The sequence below is a fragment of the Neofelis nebulosa genome, chromosome 2 (assembly GCF_028018385.1).
Source record: "Neofelis nebulosa isolate mNeoNeb1 chromosome 2, mNeoNeb1.pri, whole genome shotgun sequence".
Taxonomy (NCBI): Eukaryota; Metazoa; Chordata; class Mammalia; order Carnivora; family Felidae; genus Neofelis; species Neofelis nebulosa.
The window spans coordinates 149,381,316-149,398,057 of record NC_080783.1 but is presented as its reverse complement, the minus strand read 5'-3'; the positions used below and the strand labels follow the sequence as shown (position 1 = coordinate 149,398,057).

Here is a 16,742-nt window from a genome sequence, read left to right as displayed (position 1 = left end):
TAATGGAAGAAAAGACCCCCATTTATAGGTAAAATGTCTAAAAGTAATGTTCAAGACCTTATAATCTAAAGAAAAAGAATATTAAAGTATTCTTTGAAAGAAAAAAGGAAGTCTTGAACAAATGGAAAAGCATTTTGGATAGGAAGACTCACTACCATAAAGACGTTGATCCTCCCTAAGTTAATTGTTAAATTTAGCATAATTTCAATAAAAGTAAAATTCAAGTTTTTTTGTCAGAACTAGAGTTTAAAATTTATTGATTTTAAAATCTATATGAAGATATCAACACAAAGTCGGGAAATCTCACAAAAGGAGAGTACTAACGGTGGAGAGGGTTTGCTTTTGTCAGATAAGGCCTGAGTAATTAATAAAGTATACTGCTGACACACAAGTAGGCAAAAAGACAAATGCAACAGAATATACAGTCAGAAACAGACCTAAATACATATGGAGCTTTAGTTTTAATAATGTGATATCTCAAATCACTGACAAAAGGAAGTACTATCAGTGAATTATCTGGGAACGACCAGGAAGCCATGTGGAGAAAAAAATATAGCTTGATCTATACTTTACATCATAACCCAAGATAAATCCCAAATGGGTTAGAAATTTATCCTACACATAAGAATAAAATGACATCTTGGGGCGCCTGGGTGGCGCAGTCGGTTAAGCGTCCGACTTCAGCCAGGTCACGATCTCGCGGTCCGTGAGTTCGAGCCCCGCGTCAGGCTCTGGGCCGATGGCTCGGAGCCTGGAGCCTGCTTCCGATTCTGTGTCTCCCTCTCTCTCTGCCCCTCCCCCGTTCATGCTCTGTCTCTCTCTGTCCCAAAAATAAATAAAAAACGTTGAAAAAAAAAAATTTTTAAAAAAAAGAATAAAATGACATCTTAAAAGTATTCATTGAAGCACTAAAGCAACATATTGGCAATATCTATATGCTCACCAATAGGGGACTGGCTAAATGCATTAATAATATATCTATACAATGGAATATGATGATTTTGTGTTTTAAAAAAAGATATTTCACATCAACGTATTATATCAAAAGACCTCCAAGCTATAAGTGAAAAGAGCAGGGAGAACTAAAATGTGCAAAGTATGTTGTTAACCTGTACTTTAAAAAGAGAAGAAATATATTTGCATTGACTTGTATATGAATAAAAATTCTTATGAAGTAGAACTAAGAAACCAACAAAACTTGTCAACCATTAGGGATCTACATGTGGCTAAGATCAAGGATGTGAGGGAAATTTTTGGCTGTATACATTTTTATACTTCCTCATGTTAAACCAGGTAAGTACTTATTCAAAAAGTAAAGTTAGTACATAGTGTCATTATTACTTTTAAATGACAAAAGTCCTAATTTAATTATAACCAAAAAACCTTATAGGAAGGTCTATAAACAATTTTCCAACTAGCAGAGATATATTTATTTTACCAATAAATGTGTCCATATTTTTTTTTTGTAAATAAATATCTCTTTAAAAAGAAAATGCATCCCTGAACTCTACAACCTAGGCCAAATGCCTGTGTTTTCTATTTCTATTTGTATTTACACACACACTTATATATCCCCTGTACTGCCTTAAAACACTTATCATAATTAATAATCAACTCATAATAAATTGTTCAGTGTATGTTTTCCATCCTAGGAATGTAAACATGACAAGGGCAGTAAACAGGACTGTCTTGTTTACTTCTGTATTTTATAGTGTTGACACATAGCAGGTACTCTCCATGTTAAATGAAAGAGTTATGTTTTAAAATCTAGATGTTTTATTTCTACTTTATTCAGAGTGTCAAAATAATTATTGATATCTTCCTGTCTCACTGCTACTTAGATGGAAGGGCTGAGCAAGATGCTTTCTGACATTCTCCCTGCTATGCTGCTTCATTCAGGTAACCTTGCTTTGGGAGAAAGGGTTAGAGTGATACCCTGTTTGGAGGGACCTCTGAGGTTTCAAAGCTTGATATGCTCTCAAAAGGAATCCTGGAATTTTCTCCACATCCATTCTACTCTTCTTTTACTAAGAGAACTCTCCATATCTATCATGTTTAGGTGAGGCTAATGGCCACTACAGTTAGAGATGACATTTTCCAGCTTCCCTTGAAACTTGGTGAAGCTTCAAGTCTTGGTTGTAGCTACTAGGTTTTAGCAACAATTTTTGCTTCGTGTCCTTCAAAATGGAGTTGCTTTCTCTTTTTCCTTCCTACGGCCTGGAACGTGGATATGGTACAGTGCAGGTGAAGGCAACTGGAGCCTTGGAACCAGCGAGAAAAGCCAGTGTGCTCAGCAGATGGCAGAGTCACCCCACCAGCCTGGGTCCCTAGATGACTTTGTAGGGCGTAGCACAATTACCCATCTTGAGCTATGATATGAGACAGAAAGAAGCTTCTAAAATATTGAAAACACTGTACTTGGAGTCACTTTTTTAAAACGGCTGTTTCCCTAATAATGGCAATATTTAACTCATGGGGTTCTTAGTTGCAGGATCTGTTTTGCAGAGAACAAAATCCATTCTACCTAGTTAAAGAAAAAAAGGACTTACTATATAGTTCATTAGGTACCTTATGGAATTTTTTGGAAGGCCAAGGAAATAATCTTGGATTACACACTGTCAAGAGCAACGTAGCCAGAAAAAAAAAAATGTTCAACTCACGCCAGATTTATTCCAAAGAAAATCCCACTGGTGAGAGCACCCTAAGCAGAACCCCCACCAGTATCGTCCCATTTCCCTGTGTTCCACGCTGACTTGTTGAACTGTAAGAAATGAGCACAGGAGCTACTCACAGAGCTCAACTGAGTCCTGTCTCTCTGGGCCATGCCAGGGTGGGCTCTGGATGTAATGTATCCATCTACATAGCTCCTGGCATTAATGTCTCCTGTAAAGAAACTTTTGTTTCAGTCTGTTGGGGTGTTTGGTGCTTTCATTTGCTCCAAGCAATATCACTTAATGGCCCATTTCCTCTTTAACAGTTCCTAAAAATGTGATCTTTCAAAATTTTTCCTTATAAGTTTAGCATAATAAAATGCTTTAAACCGTGGATGTAATTTTCAGCAACAGAAGAGTCATCCTGCCACAATTCTAAGCCTAATTCCAAAACCGTCCCTGAAAGGACACGATTTATGGACAAAGAATGAGTTTAAGTCATAAAGTGGGAAAGCAGTCAAAAGAGATCAACTTTCAATTATTAACATTCTGAGCCATATGTGAATTGACTGGAAACCAGAACTTGGAGCCATAAACATGAAGACTTGTTCTTTCCTTTCAGTCAACTTAAACACCAAAAGTACTTTAGGAAACCAAAGAAACATGAAAATTTGTAAAGGAAAAAGACTAGAGTGAACCTGTCTATTTTACTTTTAATGCCAGGATACCCTTGCACATTCTTTACAATGTTTTATTTAGTTCAAATTCAGTATTTTCTGTAATTTTTACAACTTTCCTCAAAAGTACTTCATTGTGACTCAGCATGGTATGCCACCTTCATATATTTTCGCAGAACTTAAAATTGTCTCTTTGGTATTTACAACATTTTTCATCTTAGTTTTGCCAGAAATCTTTCTACATTCTCACCTTGCTTATGAAACAGAAAAGTACTGGCTTCCATTACCTTAATGAATGCTCACCATTATTTAATGCTTCAGAGAGTCAGATTCTAACCAGTTTTCAAAGTTCTTTTCTCTTTCTATTGTATTGGCAGCCACTTTTCACTAGGAAATATCAAATATTTCACCATCAAATATGTGTGCACCGCCTCCTCTTTCCAAATGTATTTTTCATAATTTTTCAAGCTTCATTGAAGTGGTGTCTTAAGTAAAACCAAGAGGCTCTGAATGAAGGTTTCTAAGTTCACCCAGAAAGTAAAGAACTTAAGTATCTGAGTAAGCCACACTGCTTCAGCCTTGTCAAAGCCACTCCAGAATGCTTTTCAAAAATGTTCTGGGTATGTATCTATGCACCAGAGACTTGAGGATTACAGAAATCTGACCTCCAAGAGAGTGGCTTCACTATGTTTTTAGATTCAATCTTTTTAAAAACAGTTGTATTGAGGTATAATTGACATATAATAAACGACATATATTTAAAGTGCACACTTGCAAGATTTGATATGATATACACACCCATGAAACCATTATCACAATAAAGGTGAGGAGTATGCCCATCACCCCCAAAATTCCTTAGTCCCCTGTGTGTGATCCTAAAACTCAGAACCCCAGGAAACCACTGATCTCCTTTATGCCCTTACAGAGTGGTTTGCATTTTCTAGAATTTTAAATGAATGTAATCATGTAATAAGTATTCTTTTGGGGGGAGGGCTATTTCTCCCCATTTTGCATAACTGAGATTCATCCATGCTGTAGCATATATCAAAAATTCATTCCTTTTTTATTGCCGAGTAGTAGTATACTATATAGCTATACCATAGTTTGTTTATCTATTCATCTGTTCATAAACTTTTGGGTTGTTTGGGTTGTTTTTAAGCGATTACTAATAAAGTTGCTGTGAACTTTTATGTACATACAAGTGTTTGTATAGAGTTAGGGCTAAATTGTGTTCCCCTAAAATTCATATGTTGAAGTCCTAACCCCCATTACCTCAGACTATGGCATCATATTTGGAGACATGAGCTTTTATAGAAATGGTTAAGTTAAAAATGGGCCATTAGGGCAGGCCCTAATCCAATGTGGCTCATGTCCCTGTAAGAAAAGGAGATGAGGATACAGAGAGACACCAGGGAGGGACATGCACAGAGAAAAGACCATGTGAGGACACAAGAAGGTGGCCAGAGAGGCCTCAGAGAAAACCAAGCATGCTGGTACCTTAATTTTGGATTTCTAGCCTCCAAAATGGTGAGAAAATAGATTTGTTGTTTAAACTACCTAGTCTGTGGTATTTTGTTATGGCAGCCCCAGCAAATTAATACATACAGACATATACTCCCATTTCTCTTGAGTAAATACTTAGGAGTGAAATGATGGGTCATATGGTAAGTATAAGTTTACTTAGTTTTAAGTGAAAAGTAAAAGTATTTTTAATAAACTGAGAAACTGTTTTTCAAGGTACTTATACCATATTACATGCTCACCAGCAGGACATGGGAATCCCAGTTCCTTCATATTGGTAAGGTCAGTCTTTTTAATATTAGTGATTCTAATAACATGTATTGCTAGCTCATTGTGGTTTAAATTGCATGTTCCTAATGACTAATGACGTGTATCTTTTCATGGACTTATTTTTCATTCATATTATCTTCTTCGGTGAAGTGTCTGACCAACTCTTTTGCCCATTTTTAGTTAGGTCATCTGCTTTCTTATTATTGAGGTTTGAAAGTTCATTATCTATGTCAGCTACAAATTTATCCAAATATATCAGATCTATGATACACCAGATATGATTTGCAAGTATTTTTTCTGTGATTTGCATTTTCTTTCTTTCTTTTAGGAACATAAGTTTTTAAATTTGACAGAGTCCAGTATGTCATTTTTTTTTTCTTTTATAAATCTTGCTCTCGGTGACATATCTTAAGAAATCTTTGTTTAATTCAAGGCAGCAAAGATTTTCTCTCCCGTTTCTTTCTAGAAGTTCTATGGTGTTGGGTTTTTCACGTAGATCTCTGACCCATTTTGAGTGATTTTTTTGTAAATGGTGTATAGATGAAGTTCTTTTTCCCCCCTCACCATTTGTTTAAGTTTATTTATTTTTGACAGAGACAGAGTGTGAGCATGAGCGGGGGAGGGGCAGAGAGAGAGGGAGACACAGAATCCGAAGCAGGCTCCAGGCTCCAAGCGGTCAGCACAGAGCCCGAAGCGGGGCTCAAACTCACAAACTGCGAGATCATGACCTGGGCCGAAGTCGGATGCCTAACCGACTGAGCCACCCAGGCGCCCCATCCTCACCATTTGTTTAAAAGACTATCGTAAATCAGTGGTCCATAAATTTGTGGGTCTGCTTCTGGATTCTATTTTGTTCCAGTGATCTATTTCTCTATCTTTACATGAGTGCCATGCTGTCTTGATTACAGTTACATTTTATTAACCTTGAAATCAAGTAATGTTGGCTCTTCAATTCCAAGCTTTTCAAAGTTGTCGTGACTACTTTATGTCCTTGGCATTTCAATATGAATTTTAGATGTTTATCAATATCAACAAAAGACCTGCTGGGATTATGACTGAGATTGTATTAAATCTTTAGAGTCAGTTTCAACTAATTGATTTGTTTTCCTAGTATGGTTCGTATTTTCCTGCTTCTTTGCATGACTTGTAATTTTTAATGACTAGCAGATATTGTGAGTTTTATCTTGTTGGGTGCTGATATTTTTGTGCTCCTGTAAATATTCTAGAGCTGTGTCCTGGGATGCAGTTAAGTCACTCGGGAACAGTTTTATCCTTTCACACTTTATTGGACTGGCCCAAAGCAACATTTAGTCTAGAGTTACTTATATTCTACCACTAAGGCAAGATCCTTCTGTGCACCAAACCCAATGTCCTGTCAATCATGGGATTTTCCAGTCTGGCTGGTAGGAGGGGATACTATTCTCTTCGAGCATTGGGCACTGCTGCCTCTAACATATTTAGGCATTTCTTCAGGTAGTGTCCTCACAGGTAAGTGCTAATCAGTACTCAGATGATTAAGGAGAACCCTTTGCAGATCTCTGTCCTCTTCTCTCTGTGCAGCTCTTTCCTTTCCAGTACTTTCCTGTGAACTCTAGCCATCTTAGTTTCCTGGATCTCAGCTTCACCTCTTCACCTCACAGAGTCCACTGCTAGCTCGTGTTCCTCCTTCCAGCACTATGGCATGGAAACTCTCCAAGGTGGTAAGCAGGGGGTAATCATAGAGCTCATCTTGTTTCCTGTCTTTCAGAGATCACTATCTTTTGTTGCCTGATGTCCAGTATTTTGAAAACTACTCTTCCCTATATTTTGTCCTTTTTTTTTTTTTTTTTTTGGTTTTACTGGTAGGGAGAACAATATGATCCCTGTTACTCCATCTTGGTCAGAAGTAAACTTCCTCACAATCTTTTTTCTTTCTTTCTTTTTTTTATTTTACCATTGTTTTGTAACCTCAAGATAATACAGGTAATGCAATTTTTAGACAATTATGTCATTGATTAAAACTTTTTAATAAAAAGTTAGCTATTCTAATTCATTTATTTTTCTTTTGTTGTGTCATTCAGGAACTACGAACTCTGATTTGTTATGGCCGCCAGACTGTGTTGGCTCATAAATAATAGCATATTTGCCAGACCTTCATCAATAACTAAAAATGAGTGAAAAGAAAAAGTTTTAAATTAAGAAGCTATTTCAAATTTTGGTTAGAGTGCTAAAATATTCTCCAAGAAGCATAAGGCTTACTGTGTACCAGACACTGTGCTAAGTGTTTTACATACCTTATCTCACTTCATTCTCTCTCACACCCTATGAAGTAGATAATATTTTTAATATACAATACTTAGAGGAGGAAACTGAGGCCTAGAAAATATATATTTGTCTAAAATTAACAGCTAGTAAATAACATAAATGGAATTCTAGGCTAGAGAGTCTAATTCCAAAGCCACCTTCATAATCACAATCAATGTAGTTCTGGCATACATAAAAATGGAAGAGCAGAACAGAGGAGAGCTCAAAAACAAAACAACCACATCTATGGGATTTTACTGTATGATAAACATGACACAAATTAATTTAATAATTATTGCTGGACACCTGGCTCTGCATTAAGAAAAAAATTACTATATCTCACACAAGAAAAAAATGCAATTCACAATTTTTTTAATTAAGGTAAAAAATAGAAATAGTACTAATGAGAATATAGAACTTAGGAGTCATAGGTTCCTATGTCAGTCAGAGTGGGCTAAGTGTGCTGCAGTAATACAGACAACTGCAGTGCCTCAGTGCCTTGGCACAACAAAGGTTAATTTCTCCATCATTTACATGTTCAACACAGATTAATGGGCACTCTGCTCATCATGGTCACTCAGGGACCCACGCTCCATTTGAACATATGTTTCCATAATCACCACAGCAGGGAGAAGCAGAGGTTTCCAGATGGAAATAATTAGTCTGACCTTGAAGAAGCCACATGACCTGTGGCAGCAACCCATTGGCTAAAATGAGCCACATCAAATGTTAATGTCAAAGGGGTTGAGAATAGTGCAATTCAATCAGATACCTGGAAGGAAAAGAAACGAAATATTCTGAACAGCCTTAATAACTGTTCCCTTGTCTTATTCCTCAATTTCATGAGAATGCTGCTACATTTTAGTAGTAGGCATGATTTTTGTTTTTGTAGTTGGTGTTGATTTGTGAAAAATTATTTTTGTTATATCTTAATTTTATCATATTTATGTGATGTATTTATGATTTTTATATGTATATTTTATCATATCTTTAAAAATTCTTTTTAGCAATTTTTCTTTATTATAAGTTTGTCATGAGTTTTTATCAGGAAGCAATGAGAAATTTTATCTTTTCATATCTATAGAAATAAGCACTTAGTTTTTTTCTCCTTCATCCAATTATTATAGTTTACTGTATTTTTCTAAATTTTTTTAAACATTTATTTTTGAGACAGAGAGAGACAGAGCATGAACAGGGGAGGGGCAGAGAGAGAGGGAGACACAGAATCTGAAACAGGCTCCAGGCTCTGAGCTGTCAGCACAGAGCCCGACGCGGGGCTCGAACTCACGGACCGTGAGATCATGACCTGAGCCGAAGTCGGACGCTTAAGCGACCAAGCCACCCAGGCGCCCCTAGTTTACTGTATTAATGAATTTCCTACTCTGAATCATTTTTGAGCTGCAGAGGGAAAACCTTACTAAATCACAGTTTATTATTATAAACTAATATTTTGCATAAATGCTTCTGGTTTAATATATTTCAATAGTTTATTTTGAATGTTTTCATTATCATATCTGAAATTGGGTTACACAGTTTGATGTTTTTGATTACCTATATAATTCACCAGTAAAAACTAACTCTAGTGTCTCTCAGAAAGTATATTTTAAAACATTTTAAATTTCTTCTATGGTTGTTAGTTTGTTCATATTTTTTACCTTTTCTTATGTTGATTTTGGTTAGCTTAAACAATTCATTCTATCTAGATTTTTTTTACAGACAAAGTTGTAGATGGTAATTTTAATTACATTTTTATTTTTTTTTTCAACTTTTTTTTTTTTTTTTTTAATTTTTGGGACAAAGAGAGACAGAGCATGAACGGGGGAGGGGCAGAGAGAGAGGGAGACACAGAATCGGAAACAGGCTCCAGGCTCCGAGCCATCAGCCCAGAGCCTGACGCGGGGCTCGAACTCACGGACCGCGAGATCGTGACCTGGCTGAAGTCGGACGCTTAACCGACTGCGCCACCCAGGCGCCCCTTTAATTACATTTTTAATCTCTATCTATGGTTATATATCCTTCTCGTTCATAATATTTACATTTGTATCTGTTATGGTTTTTTTCTTCATCAGAACATGCCATTTATCTGTTTTACCAACTTTTATAAAATTGGCTTTTGATGTTACTTATTAATTTTTACTTTACTACTGTCTTATTCATTAATTTCTGCTTTTTATTCTCCTATTGTAACTTTGTTCAATTTCTTGGATCTTTTCTAGCTTCTTCACACAAAAGCTTAGTATGTTTCATTTCAATTATGATCATTCTATGCTCTGTGTCTACTGTCTCCTTAACTGTCACAACTTCTATCCAACAGCTAAAAGGTTTCTCTCTGGAGTGTGTGTGTGTGTGTGTGTGTGTGTGTGTGTGTGTGTGTGTTTTAAAACCAATAATTTGACAGACATTTGTACAAAAGAAACAACATAAGCTTCATGAGGGTAGGACTATTCACTTCACAAAGCCAAGTGCTGTGCTGTAAAGTATTTGGTGAATAAATACATGTACCTGTTCCTGCCAAACATTTCTCTGGTTCTTGTCTCTGTACCTGGAATGCCCTTTCTCATTTTTGCTAGGTAAATGTGGGTTAATTCTTCAAGATTGGTTCTGGGTCAATTTGCCAAAAAATCAACTGCAGAAAGCCCAACTTTCCACCAGGCCAAATTGTGAAATTTTCTTATTCCTTTGAACTCTTTATAAAGCTTACAACAATTCACATTCAATGGGACAGTTTTAACAGCTTTTAAACATTTATGTAAACTTTCAGTTGACCAGTTTTCATTTTGTTTTCATAACAGCGTTTTAAGGAATGTTTAATTTGTCTCTACAAAGATTCCTGCTGCTGCAGTTGGAAAAAGCTGGGACAGAGAAAAGGGATTTCTACTGGGGATAGATGAAAAGAAGGGTCAGCACACATTGTTTCTCAACGAGAAGCAAGATGTCAGCACAAGAAAAAGGAAAAATTCATGGAGTATACATTCATAAAGAATATATTCTCAATTGTAATTTTATAAATACATTCTTCTTATAAATTAGAAGATGCATCCAGCTTCCTCCTCTGTTCCCCACACATTTTGCCCCATTTGGCCTCACCTGTGTAACCTCCTTCCTTCTGGTAGGGCTGTGCTGTGTGCTGACTGCTTCCTGTCTCTTCCCAAGTAGTCATTCCATCCCTGTTCCTTCTAGTGTGAGCAGCAAGGAGCTAGGGCAGAGACAAACTCAACATTCCTTCAAATGCTGCTATGGAGACAAAATGAAAACTAGCCCATCAAAACTAAATTAGTGAAAACAAACAAGTAAATTCATAGAAGCGATTATTTGGTGAATTGGACTCATTTCCTCCAGAACCTCACGCCTTCTCTACAAAGCCTTCTCTGACTCTCCTTGGCTGAATTGGTGGGTCCCAATACACCCTGTTCACGCTTCCAGCACATCACTTTGAAGTGATTTGAAGATAGAAGCATTCTATCTTAGTTATCTGATTTCTTAAGTAGCTCAATCTCTATACAGTTTATCCATTCAACATCTACTTAAATAAAAAAGTTTCCTCGTTGAACAGATATTTATGGAGGTGGGCACAAAATGGGTGAAGGGGTAAAAGCCACAAACTTGCAGTCATAAAATAAATAAGTAATGGGGATATAATGTACAGCAGTGGCTGTAGTTAATAATACTGTATTTCATATCTGAAAGTTGCTAAGATGGCAAATCTCAAAAGTTCTCACCACAAGAAAAAAAATTTTTTTGGAATGGTGTATAGTGATAGATGGTAACTAGACTTTTTGTGGGGATGGATCATTTTTGTTATATATACGAATATCGAATCATTAAATTGTACACTTGTAACTAATATGTTATCTGTCAATTATACCTCAATTAAACTTTTTTTTTTAACCAAACAAAACACAGACATTTACCATGAGCTGACTATGTGCTAGAGATTATAATAGATACTAAAGACCAAGGTCCAGGTTCCAGTCCAGAGATCATGGTCTGGAGAAGGCAGACCAAATTTCAGATATCCTTATATTCACCCTTCTGCTTTGCATTGTGGTTGGCAGAGTCTGTGCTCAGTAGAAGTGCTAAGCAGATTATAGGCATGTTGCCACTAAAATAACCAGAACTACAAGTTCCAAGTACACTCACAAGTGTTACAGCTAACATTTAAAATAGAAGCAGAAAACATTTCAAGTCCAAGAAAGTTTATGAGGTGGTTCTGAAAGCTACATTTTCCAATTCACCAAAATATTCAACAACGGCAAAAGAAAAAGACAAAGAAAATTGTATAATGAGATACACAGTATTCAGAATGTCCCATGAAGCAAGAAAAGATGGGATAGCCCTGTATTTAAAGTTTGGATACTGGGGCACCTGGGTGGCTCAGATGGTTAAGCATCCAACTTCAGCTCAGGTTATGATCTAACAGTTCATGAGTTTGAGCCCCGTGTTCGTGAGTTTGAGCCCCGTGTTGGGCTCTGTGCTAATAGCTCAGAGCCTGAAGCCTGCTTCAAAGTCTTTGTCCCCCTCTCTTTCTGCCCCTCCCCCACTCATATTCTCTCTCTCTCTCTCTCTCTCTCTCTCTCAAAAACAAATAATAAACATTAAAAAGATAGTTAAAAAAATAAAGTTTGGATTCTGAAACAATCCATTTCATTTAAGCTTCAACAATAATAATCCAATAACTATGTTTAAAGTCATTTAAAATGTCTTAAATGATCTGTTAGGTGTAAACTCATTGAAAAATATATTAATTCAGCCCTAATCTGATTCAAAACATAACCCATCAGTCCCAAGATGTTAAAAATCAAACAGTGTTGAAACATTCCCAGAATCAATGTCTTATAGCTTCCACATGGCTGATCAAAAACATGCAGAAACACATAATAACTTAGGAAGTTCAATAACATAAAAAAAATGACCACAATAAAATTTAATTCAAGTCTAACCCTCAGGATCTTTGAAAACTATCTAAATTAGTCTGGATACTTAAAAACAGAAATTATCTTGTCAGATATTCCCCCAAACAACTGTCTTAAAATAAACTTCATCAGAAATCTAGGTTTATTGGTAGTCAGAAAGGTCGTTGGAATCTCCATCCTTCGATATTCTGTTCAGGAGTAGTAGGTAGTAAATAGGTTTGAGTCTCAGCACATTTTCAAATAGAGTGCATGTTAGGCTGACTAATGTCACCTTCCCCCCCACCCCCGCCCCCCCAAATACATAAGTCCTAATCCCTTGGAACCTATGAATGTTACTTTATAGGGTCAAAAAGGACTTCACACATATAATTAAATTAAGGGTTTGAGATAGGAAGATTACCCTGGATTACCTGGGTAGATAACATCTATTGCGGTTATAAATTATAGTTGTATCATAGTTACACTTTGTCAATGTAACTATTTAATTTGGAGGCACAATAGATTAGGATAAATCCTGTAGTCAAACTGATATGAAAGACAAAATTATCAGGATAATTAAAGTCAACATTCTCTGTTCCACCTTTCCTGAATGAACCAGAATTCCCTTATTTCCTATTTAGGCCCAAGGGCCAGACTGTGCCTGTAGGCTATCACAACCAGATACTCACACAATTGCCTCATTGATTCCCATTAAGTAACTCATACGCTCTGAGTTATAACTAGATCTAATTCAGGACCTGTCAGGCTGTCAGGCCAGATTTCCATGATGCAGCCCCTGAACAAAACATCTAAGGCCAGAGATTCCAACAACCTCTTTGATCCTATAAATTTAAAGAATCTTTGGGGTAAGCCCTCTGCCCCATACCACTTCTTGGAGAGCCAGATAAGTTCTGGGAGGTGTAGTTTTGCTTCCTGAATTGCTCTGGATGATCTGATCATCCGACAATTTCCCAGCCATCCTCACCATCATTTAATCCATAGCTACACAATTGAGACTATTAATTAAATCTCAGGTAAAAGCTTTAACTTTACATCTTTGTAATTAGGAGATATTTTTATACACACACACATGCCAAAATCCTTTTTAATTAAAACCTTTTGGTAGAAATACTCTTACTTTCCATTTTGGAGATGGTGAGAAGTATATGAAAAGTCTGATTCTGCTCAGGGCATTCCTGTTTTAAATAAAACTAATTTTTCCATAGAATTTTCAGTGATTTTTCCCCACTCTTAATACACTTCAGCCAGGCATGGTCCCTTTGAAATTAATTCCAGTTTGTGAAATTCAAAAGATGAAGACTAGTAGGAATTTAATTTCATATTGGTGGTTTCTGTGGCTGGGTAAACATTATTAATGTTTTCATAACGGCATAATAAGTGATTTAATTCACTAAACACAATGGACATATGGTACCATATTTGTATTAGCTCTGCCCAGTACATGAAATCACTGAGTATAATTCATATACCTATTTTTTCCAACTAACCCACTGTATTTGAATATGAATTTGTCACCATTAGTGAAGATCTCCAGTTAATATGAACTATGGCGGGAGAAAATACACCGTTAGATATACAGGTTAATAACCTGAACATATAAAAAATGGATGATTAACAATTTAATTCTGCAAATATTGGGATCTTACTATGTGACAGGTTCCTGTATCCTGAACTGGGGATAAAAGACTGTTGAGCCAGATCCAGCCCTGCTCCATGGAGTCTAGTGTACAAACGGGGTACAACTCTTGCCAGAGTCACGATGTAGGTAATCGTGGCAGAGAAAGCAGGCTGTCTTTCTCAGTATCCATTCCAACCTCCTTGCTGTAAATGAAAATGCGTGGGCCTTTTACAAAAGGCAGGAAAAAATTTTTCCTTCCTTCTGTGGTCTTTCCCACAACTTGTCAAGGTGGATTTTTTTTTTCCTTCTTTGTCATTTAATGTCACACTCCCAGAATGGCGGGGGCACTCGGGTTATGAGTGCAGACACTCCTCTCCCGCACGCAGGGGCCCTGCCCACAATTCTGCACACTGGCTGCTGGGTTTCCTTTCTCACCTGCTGCAGGACTGAAACCTCCCCGAGTCCAGTCAGGCATCTCTCTTTCCCAAGACCTGCCATCCCAGTCCAGAGGATGGGCCACCTGTCAGTGCTGTCACTTCCACGGCCAGACGTCCTAAGCACCAGGACAGAGGCAGGTAAGAGACTCGCCCCCCACCGTGTCACCTAAACCTTGGTGGTGTCATCAGCTTGACAGGAGGACTTCCTAGAACTTCGCGGCCCGCTCTTCCCACAGATCCCCCAGGGCGCATGCGCCTGACCAGAACCAATCTCCGTCTTCTGTATTCTCACTCCCACGCCCGGGAGGCTAACGTAGCTGGACCGTGGAGGTTTGCGGTGCCAGGGGATGAGGTACAGACTGGCCAAGAACTTGTCACAGGGAGGTGGCGGGAGGAAGGAGCTGAGAGGTTCCAAGCTCCCAGTGCCAAATCCACTGTCCTAAACGAAAACACAAATTTGAAGATACAGTAGGAATTTCAAGATGGCAACCTCAGAGTGTTGAAGTCTCAAGAATGGTATCTTTCTCAGCGTGGGATCTTGAACAACTGCATAAGTTACATGCTCATGAAGCAGCTCCTGAGTGGAGAGAAAGGGTGGGAGGCTTTCATCTCATGCCTTTGGTTAGTAGCAAAGGTTTCTCGTCATCAGTTTCCTGAAAAAATGTCAGGAAAAGACTGTGAGGTTCTTAGCCATGCAGAAGCTGTGTGATTTTTGGAAACTAGTAGGAGCTGTTCCTAGAAGCTCAGTACAGAGTCTGTTCTTAGAGCTTTTCCCATAATTCTGTAAAGCATCTAATAGCTGGCAATAATTCCCATAGCCCAACCAGAAGGGTTCAGTTGCAAACAACAGAAAGCACAACGGATACAGTATTATAATTCTGTCTGGAGAGGCATGAAATAGGAACATTCCAGGAATAAATTGACTGTGGTGGGGCATGTTTAGACACAGAAGAAAGCATTTTATGTTGCAAATGTCATTCAGTGCTAGAAGAAGAACCAGTTATACTAAAGGAGAAACATCACAAAAAATGAAACGGCTGTGTCATTCTTCACTGCTCTTTACAGCATGAGTTGGAGAGGTTGTCGTGGCAGAGCAGTGATTAAGTTTGAAAGTGGCAAATAGACATAAATTGTGTCCTTGCTTAGAAAAAAGTAGGAATTGTCCTCCTGATACATGAGCTTTAGATTTAAGTAGATTTACTTGCTGTGTTACCTTGGGTGGTTAATTAATTCTCCAAGTCTCAGGTTCTTCATACTATCCTTCCAGGGTAGTTAGAGATGATTTATAAAAAGAACCTAGAACAATATCTAATACAGAGTAGATACTCAATAATTACTGTTATTATAATAAAATACAATTTTGTGTACAGGAACAGGCTTAGGAACATGTGGATTGCTACCATGTTGGCACCCCTACATCTGGGTACATCCCTCAAAGCAACACCACCCCAATTCTCTACTGGATTCCTTGGCATCCATCTCCTATCCTCCCATCTATCCATCTACCGATCCAGTCAAGTCACTTATCCACCCATCTATCCTTTCTCCCTTCTAAAACTGGAACTATCATAAAAGTTGGAATTCAGTATTCAGAAGCCTCAAGACTGCCTCGTAGCCATCTCTCACAGCAAGCCCTGAATTAGAGGAGGGATTTACTCCAAAATAAAATGAATTTAAAATGCATATACAACTTTATCCTCAAAAAGTCACATCACCTTTATAACAATCACAGGGATACTAAAAATTTCCATATGTTTTGTAGGAGGTGGGTCTTCATGTCAGCTCCATCCTCCATATTAAATATTGATGAGAAATCTTTCTGTATTTTTGTATGTACCATTTCCTCAGCTTAGAATTTCTCTCCCCAGTTGATGTGATAAATTTAAGGCCCATTTCATATTTCTGCTCCTCTTGAATCTTGCAGCTCTCCCAGCAATGATCACCCTCTCCTCATTACCAACATTGTATCTTGCTCACACCTTTACAAAGCACTTCTATAGTAAATTACAAGAATTTGTTTATGCAGCTATATATTTGAGATCTTCGTTTATATTTTAAAAAATCTAACACCTAGCTCAGTTGGACACCTAGGGGTGCTTGATATATGCTGAATCAATTAAGAGCCTTAACAGCAAGCCCAAGCCCTTCACTCCTGACTCCATCCCATGCCGGCTCAGTTTAGGTTTCCCTCTTCAGTTATGCCCAGCAGCTCCACCCATTCTTCCCTCCTCTTGCCAGAGCTGTGAACCCAGCTCATTGTGTGGGGCAGCAGCATCTCCCCAGATCTCATCCACCCATTTCCATGCCCCTGTTCTGTCCTGTACCCTCTCAGACACATCCTGGAATTTAAAGGTATGAGCAGAGGAAGACAA

The 16,742-nt window shown here is 37.7% G+C and overlaps 1 protein-coding gene across 12 annotated transcripts in view; it reads right to left on the bottom strand.

Annotated features, from left to right (window-relative positions):
• Positions 1–12,773: 12,773 nt before the first annotated feature.
• Positions 12,774–16,742, bottom strand: part of ODF2L (outer dense fiber of sperm tails 2 like) — a 69,726-nt gene continuing 65,757 nt past the window's right edge. For 8 of the 12 annotated variants that reach the window (XM_058716740.1, XM_058716736.1, XM_058716730.1 and 5 more), the window contains one exon: positions 13,922–14,809. The gene's annotated coding sequence lies outside the window, so the exon portion shown is untranslated. Of the gene's footprint in view, positions 15,679–16,742 lie in introns of all 12 variants that reach the window. The other 4 variants (XM_058716732.1, XM_058716729.1, XM_058716739.1 and 1 more) reach the window with 4 other exon arrangements.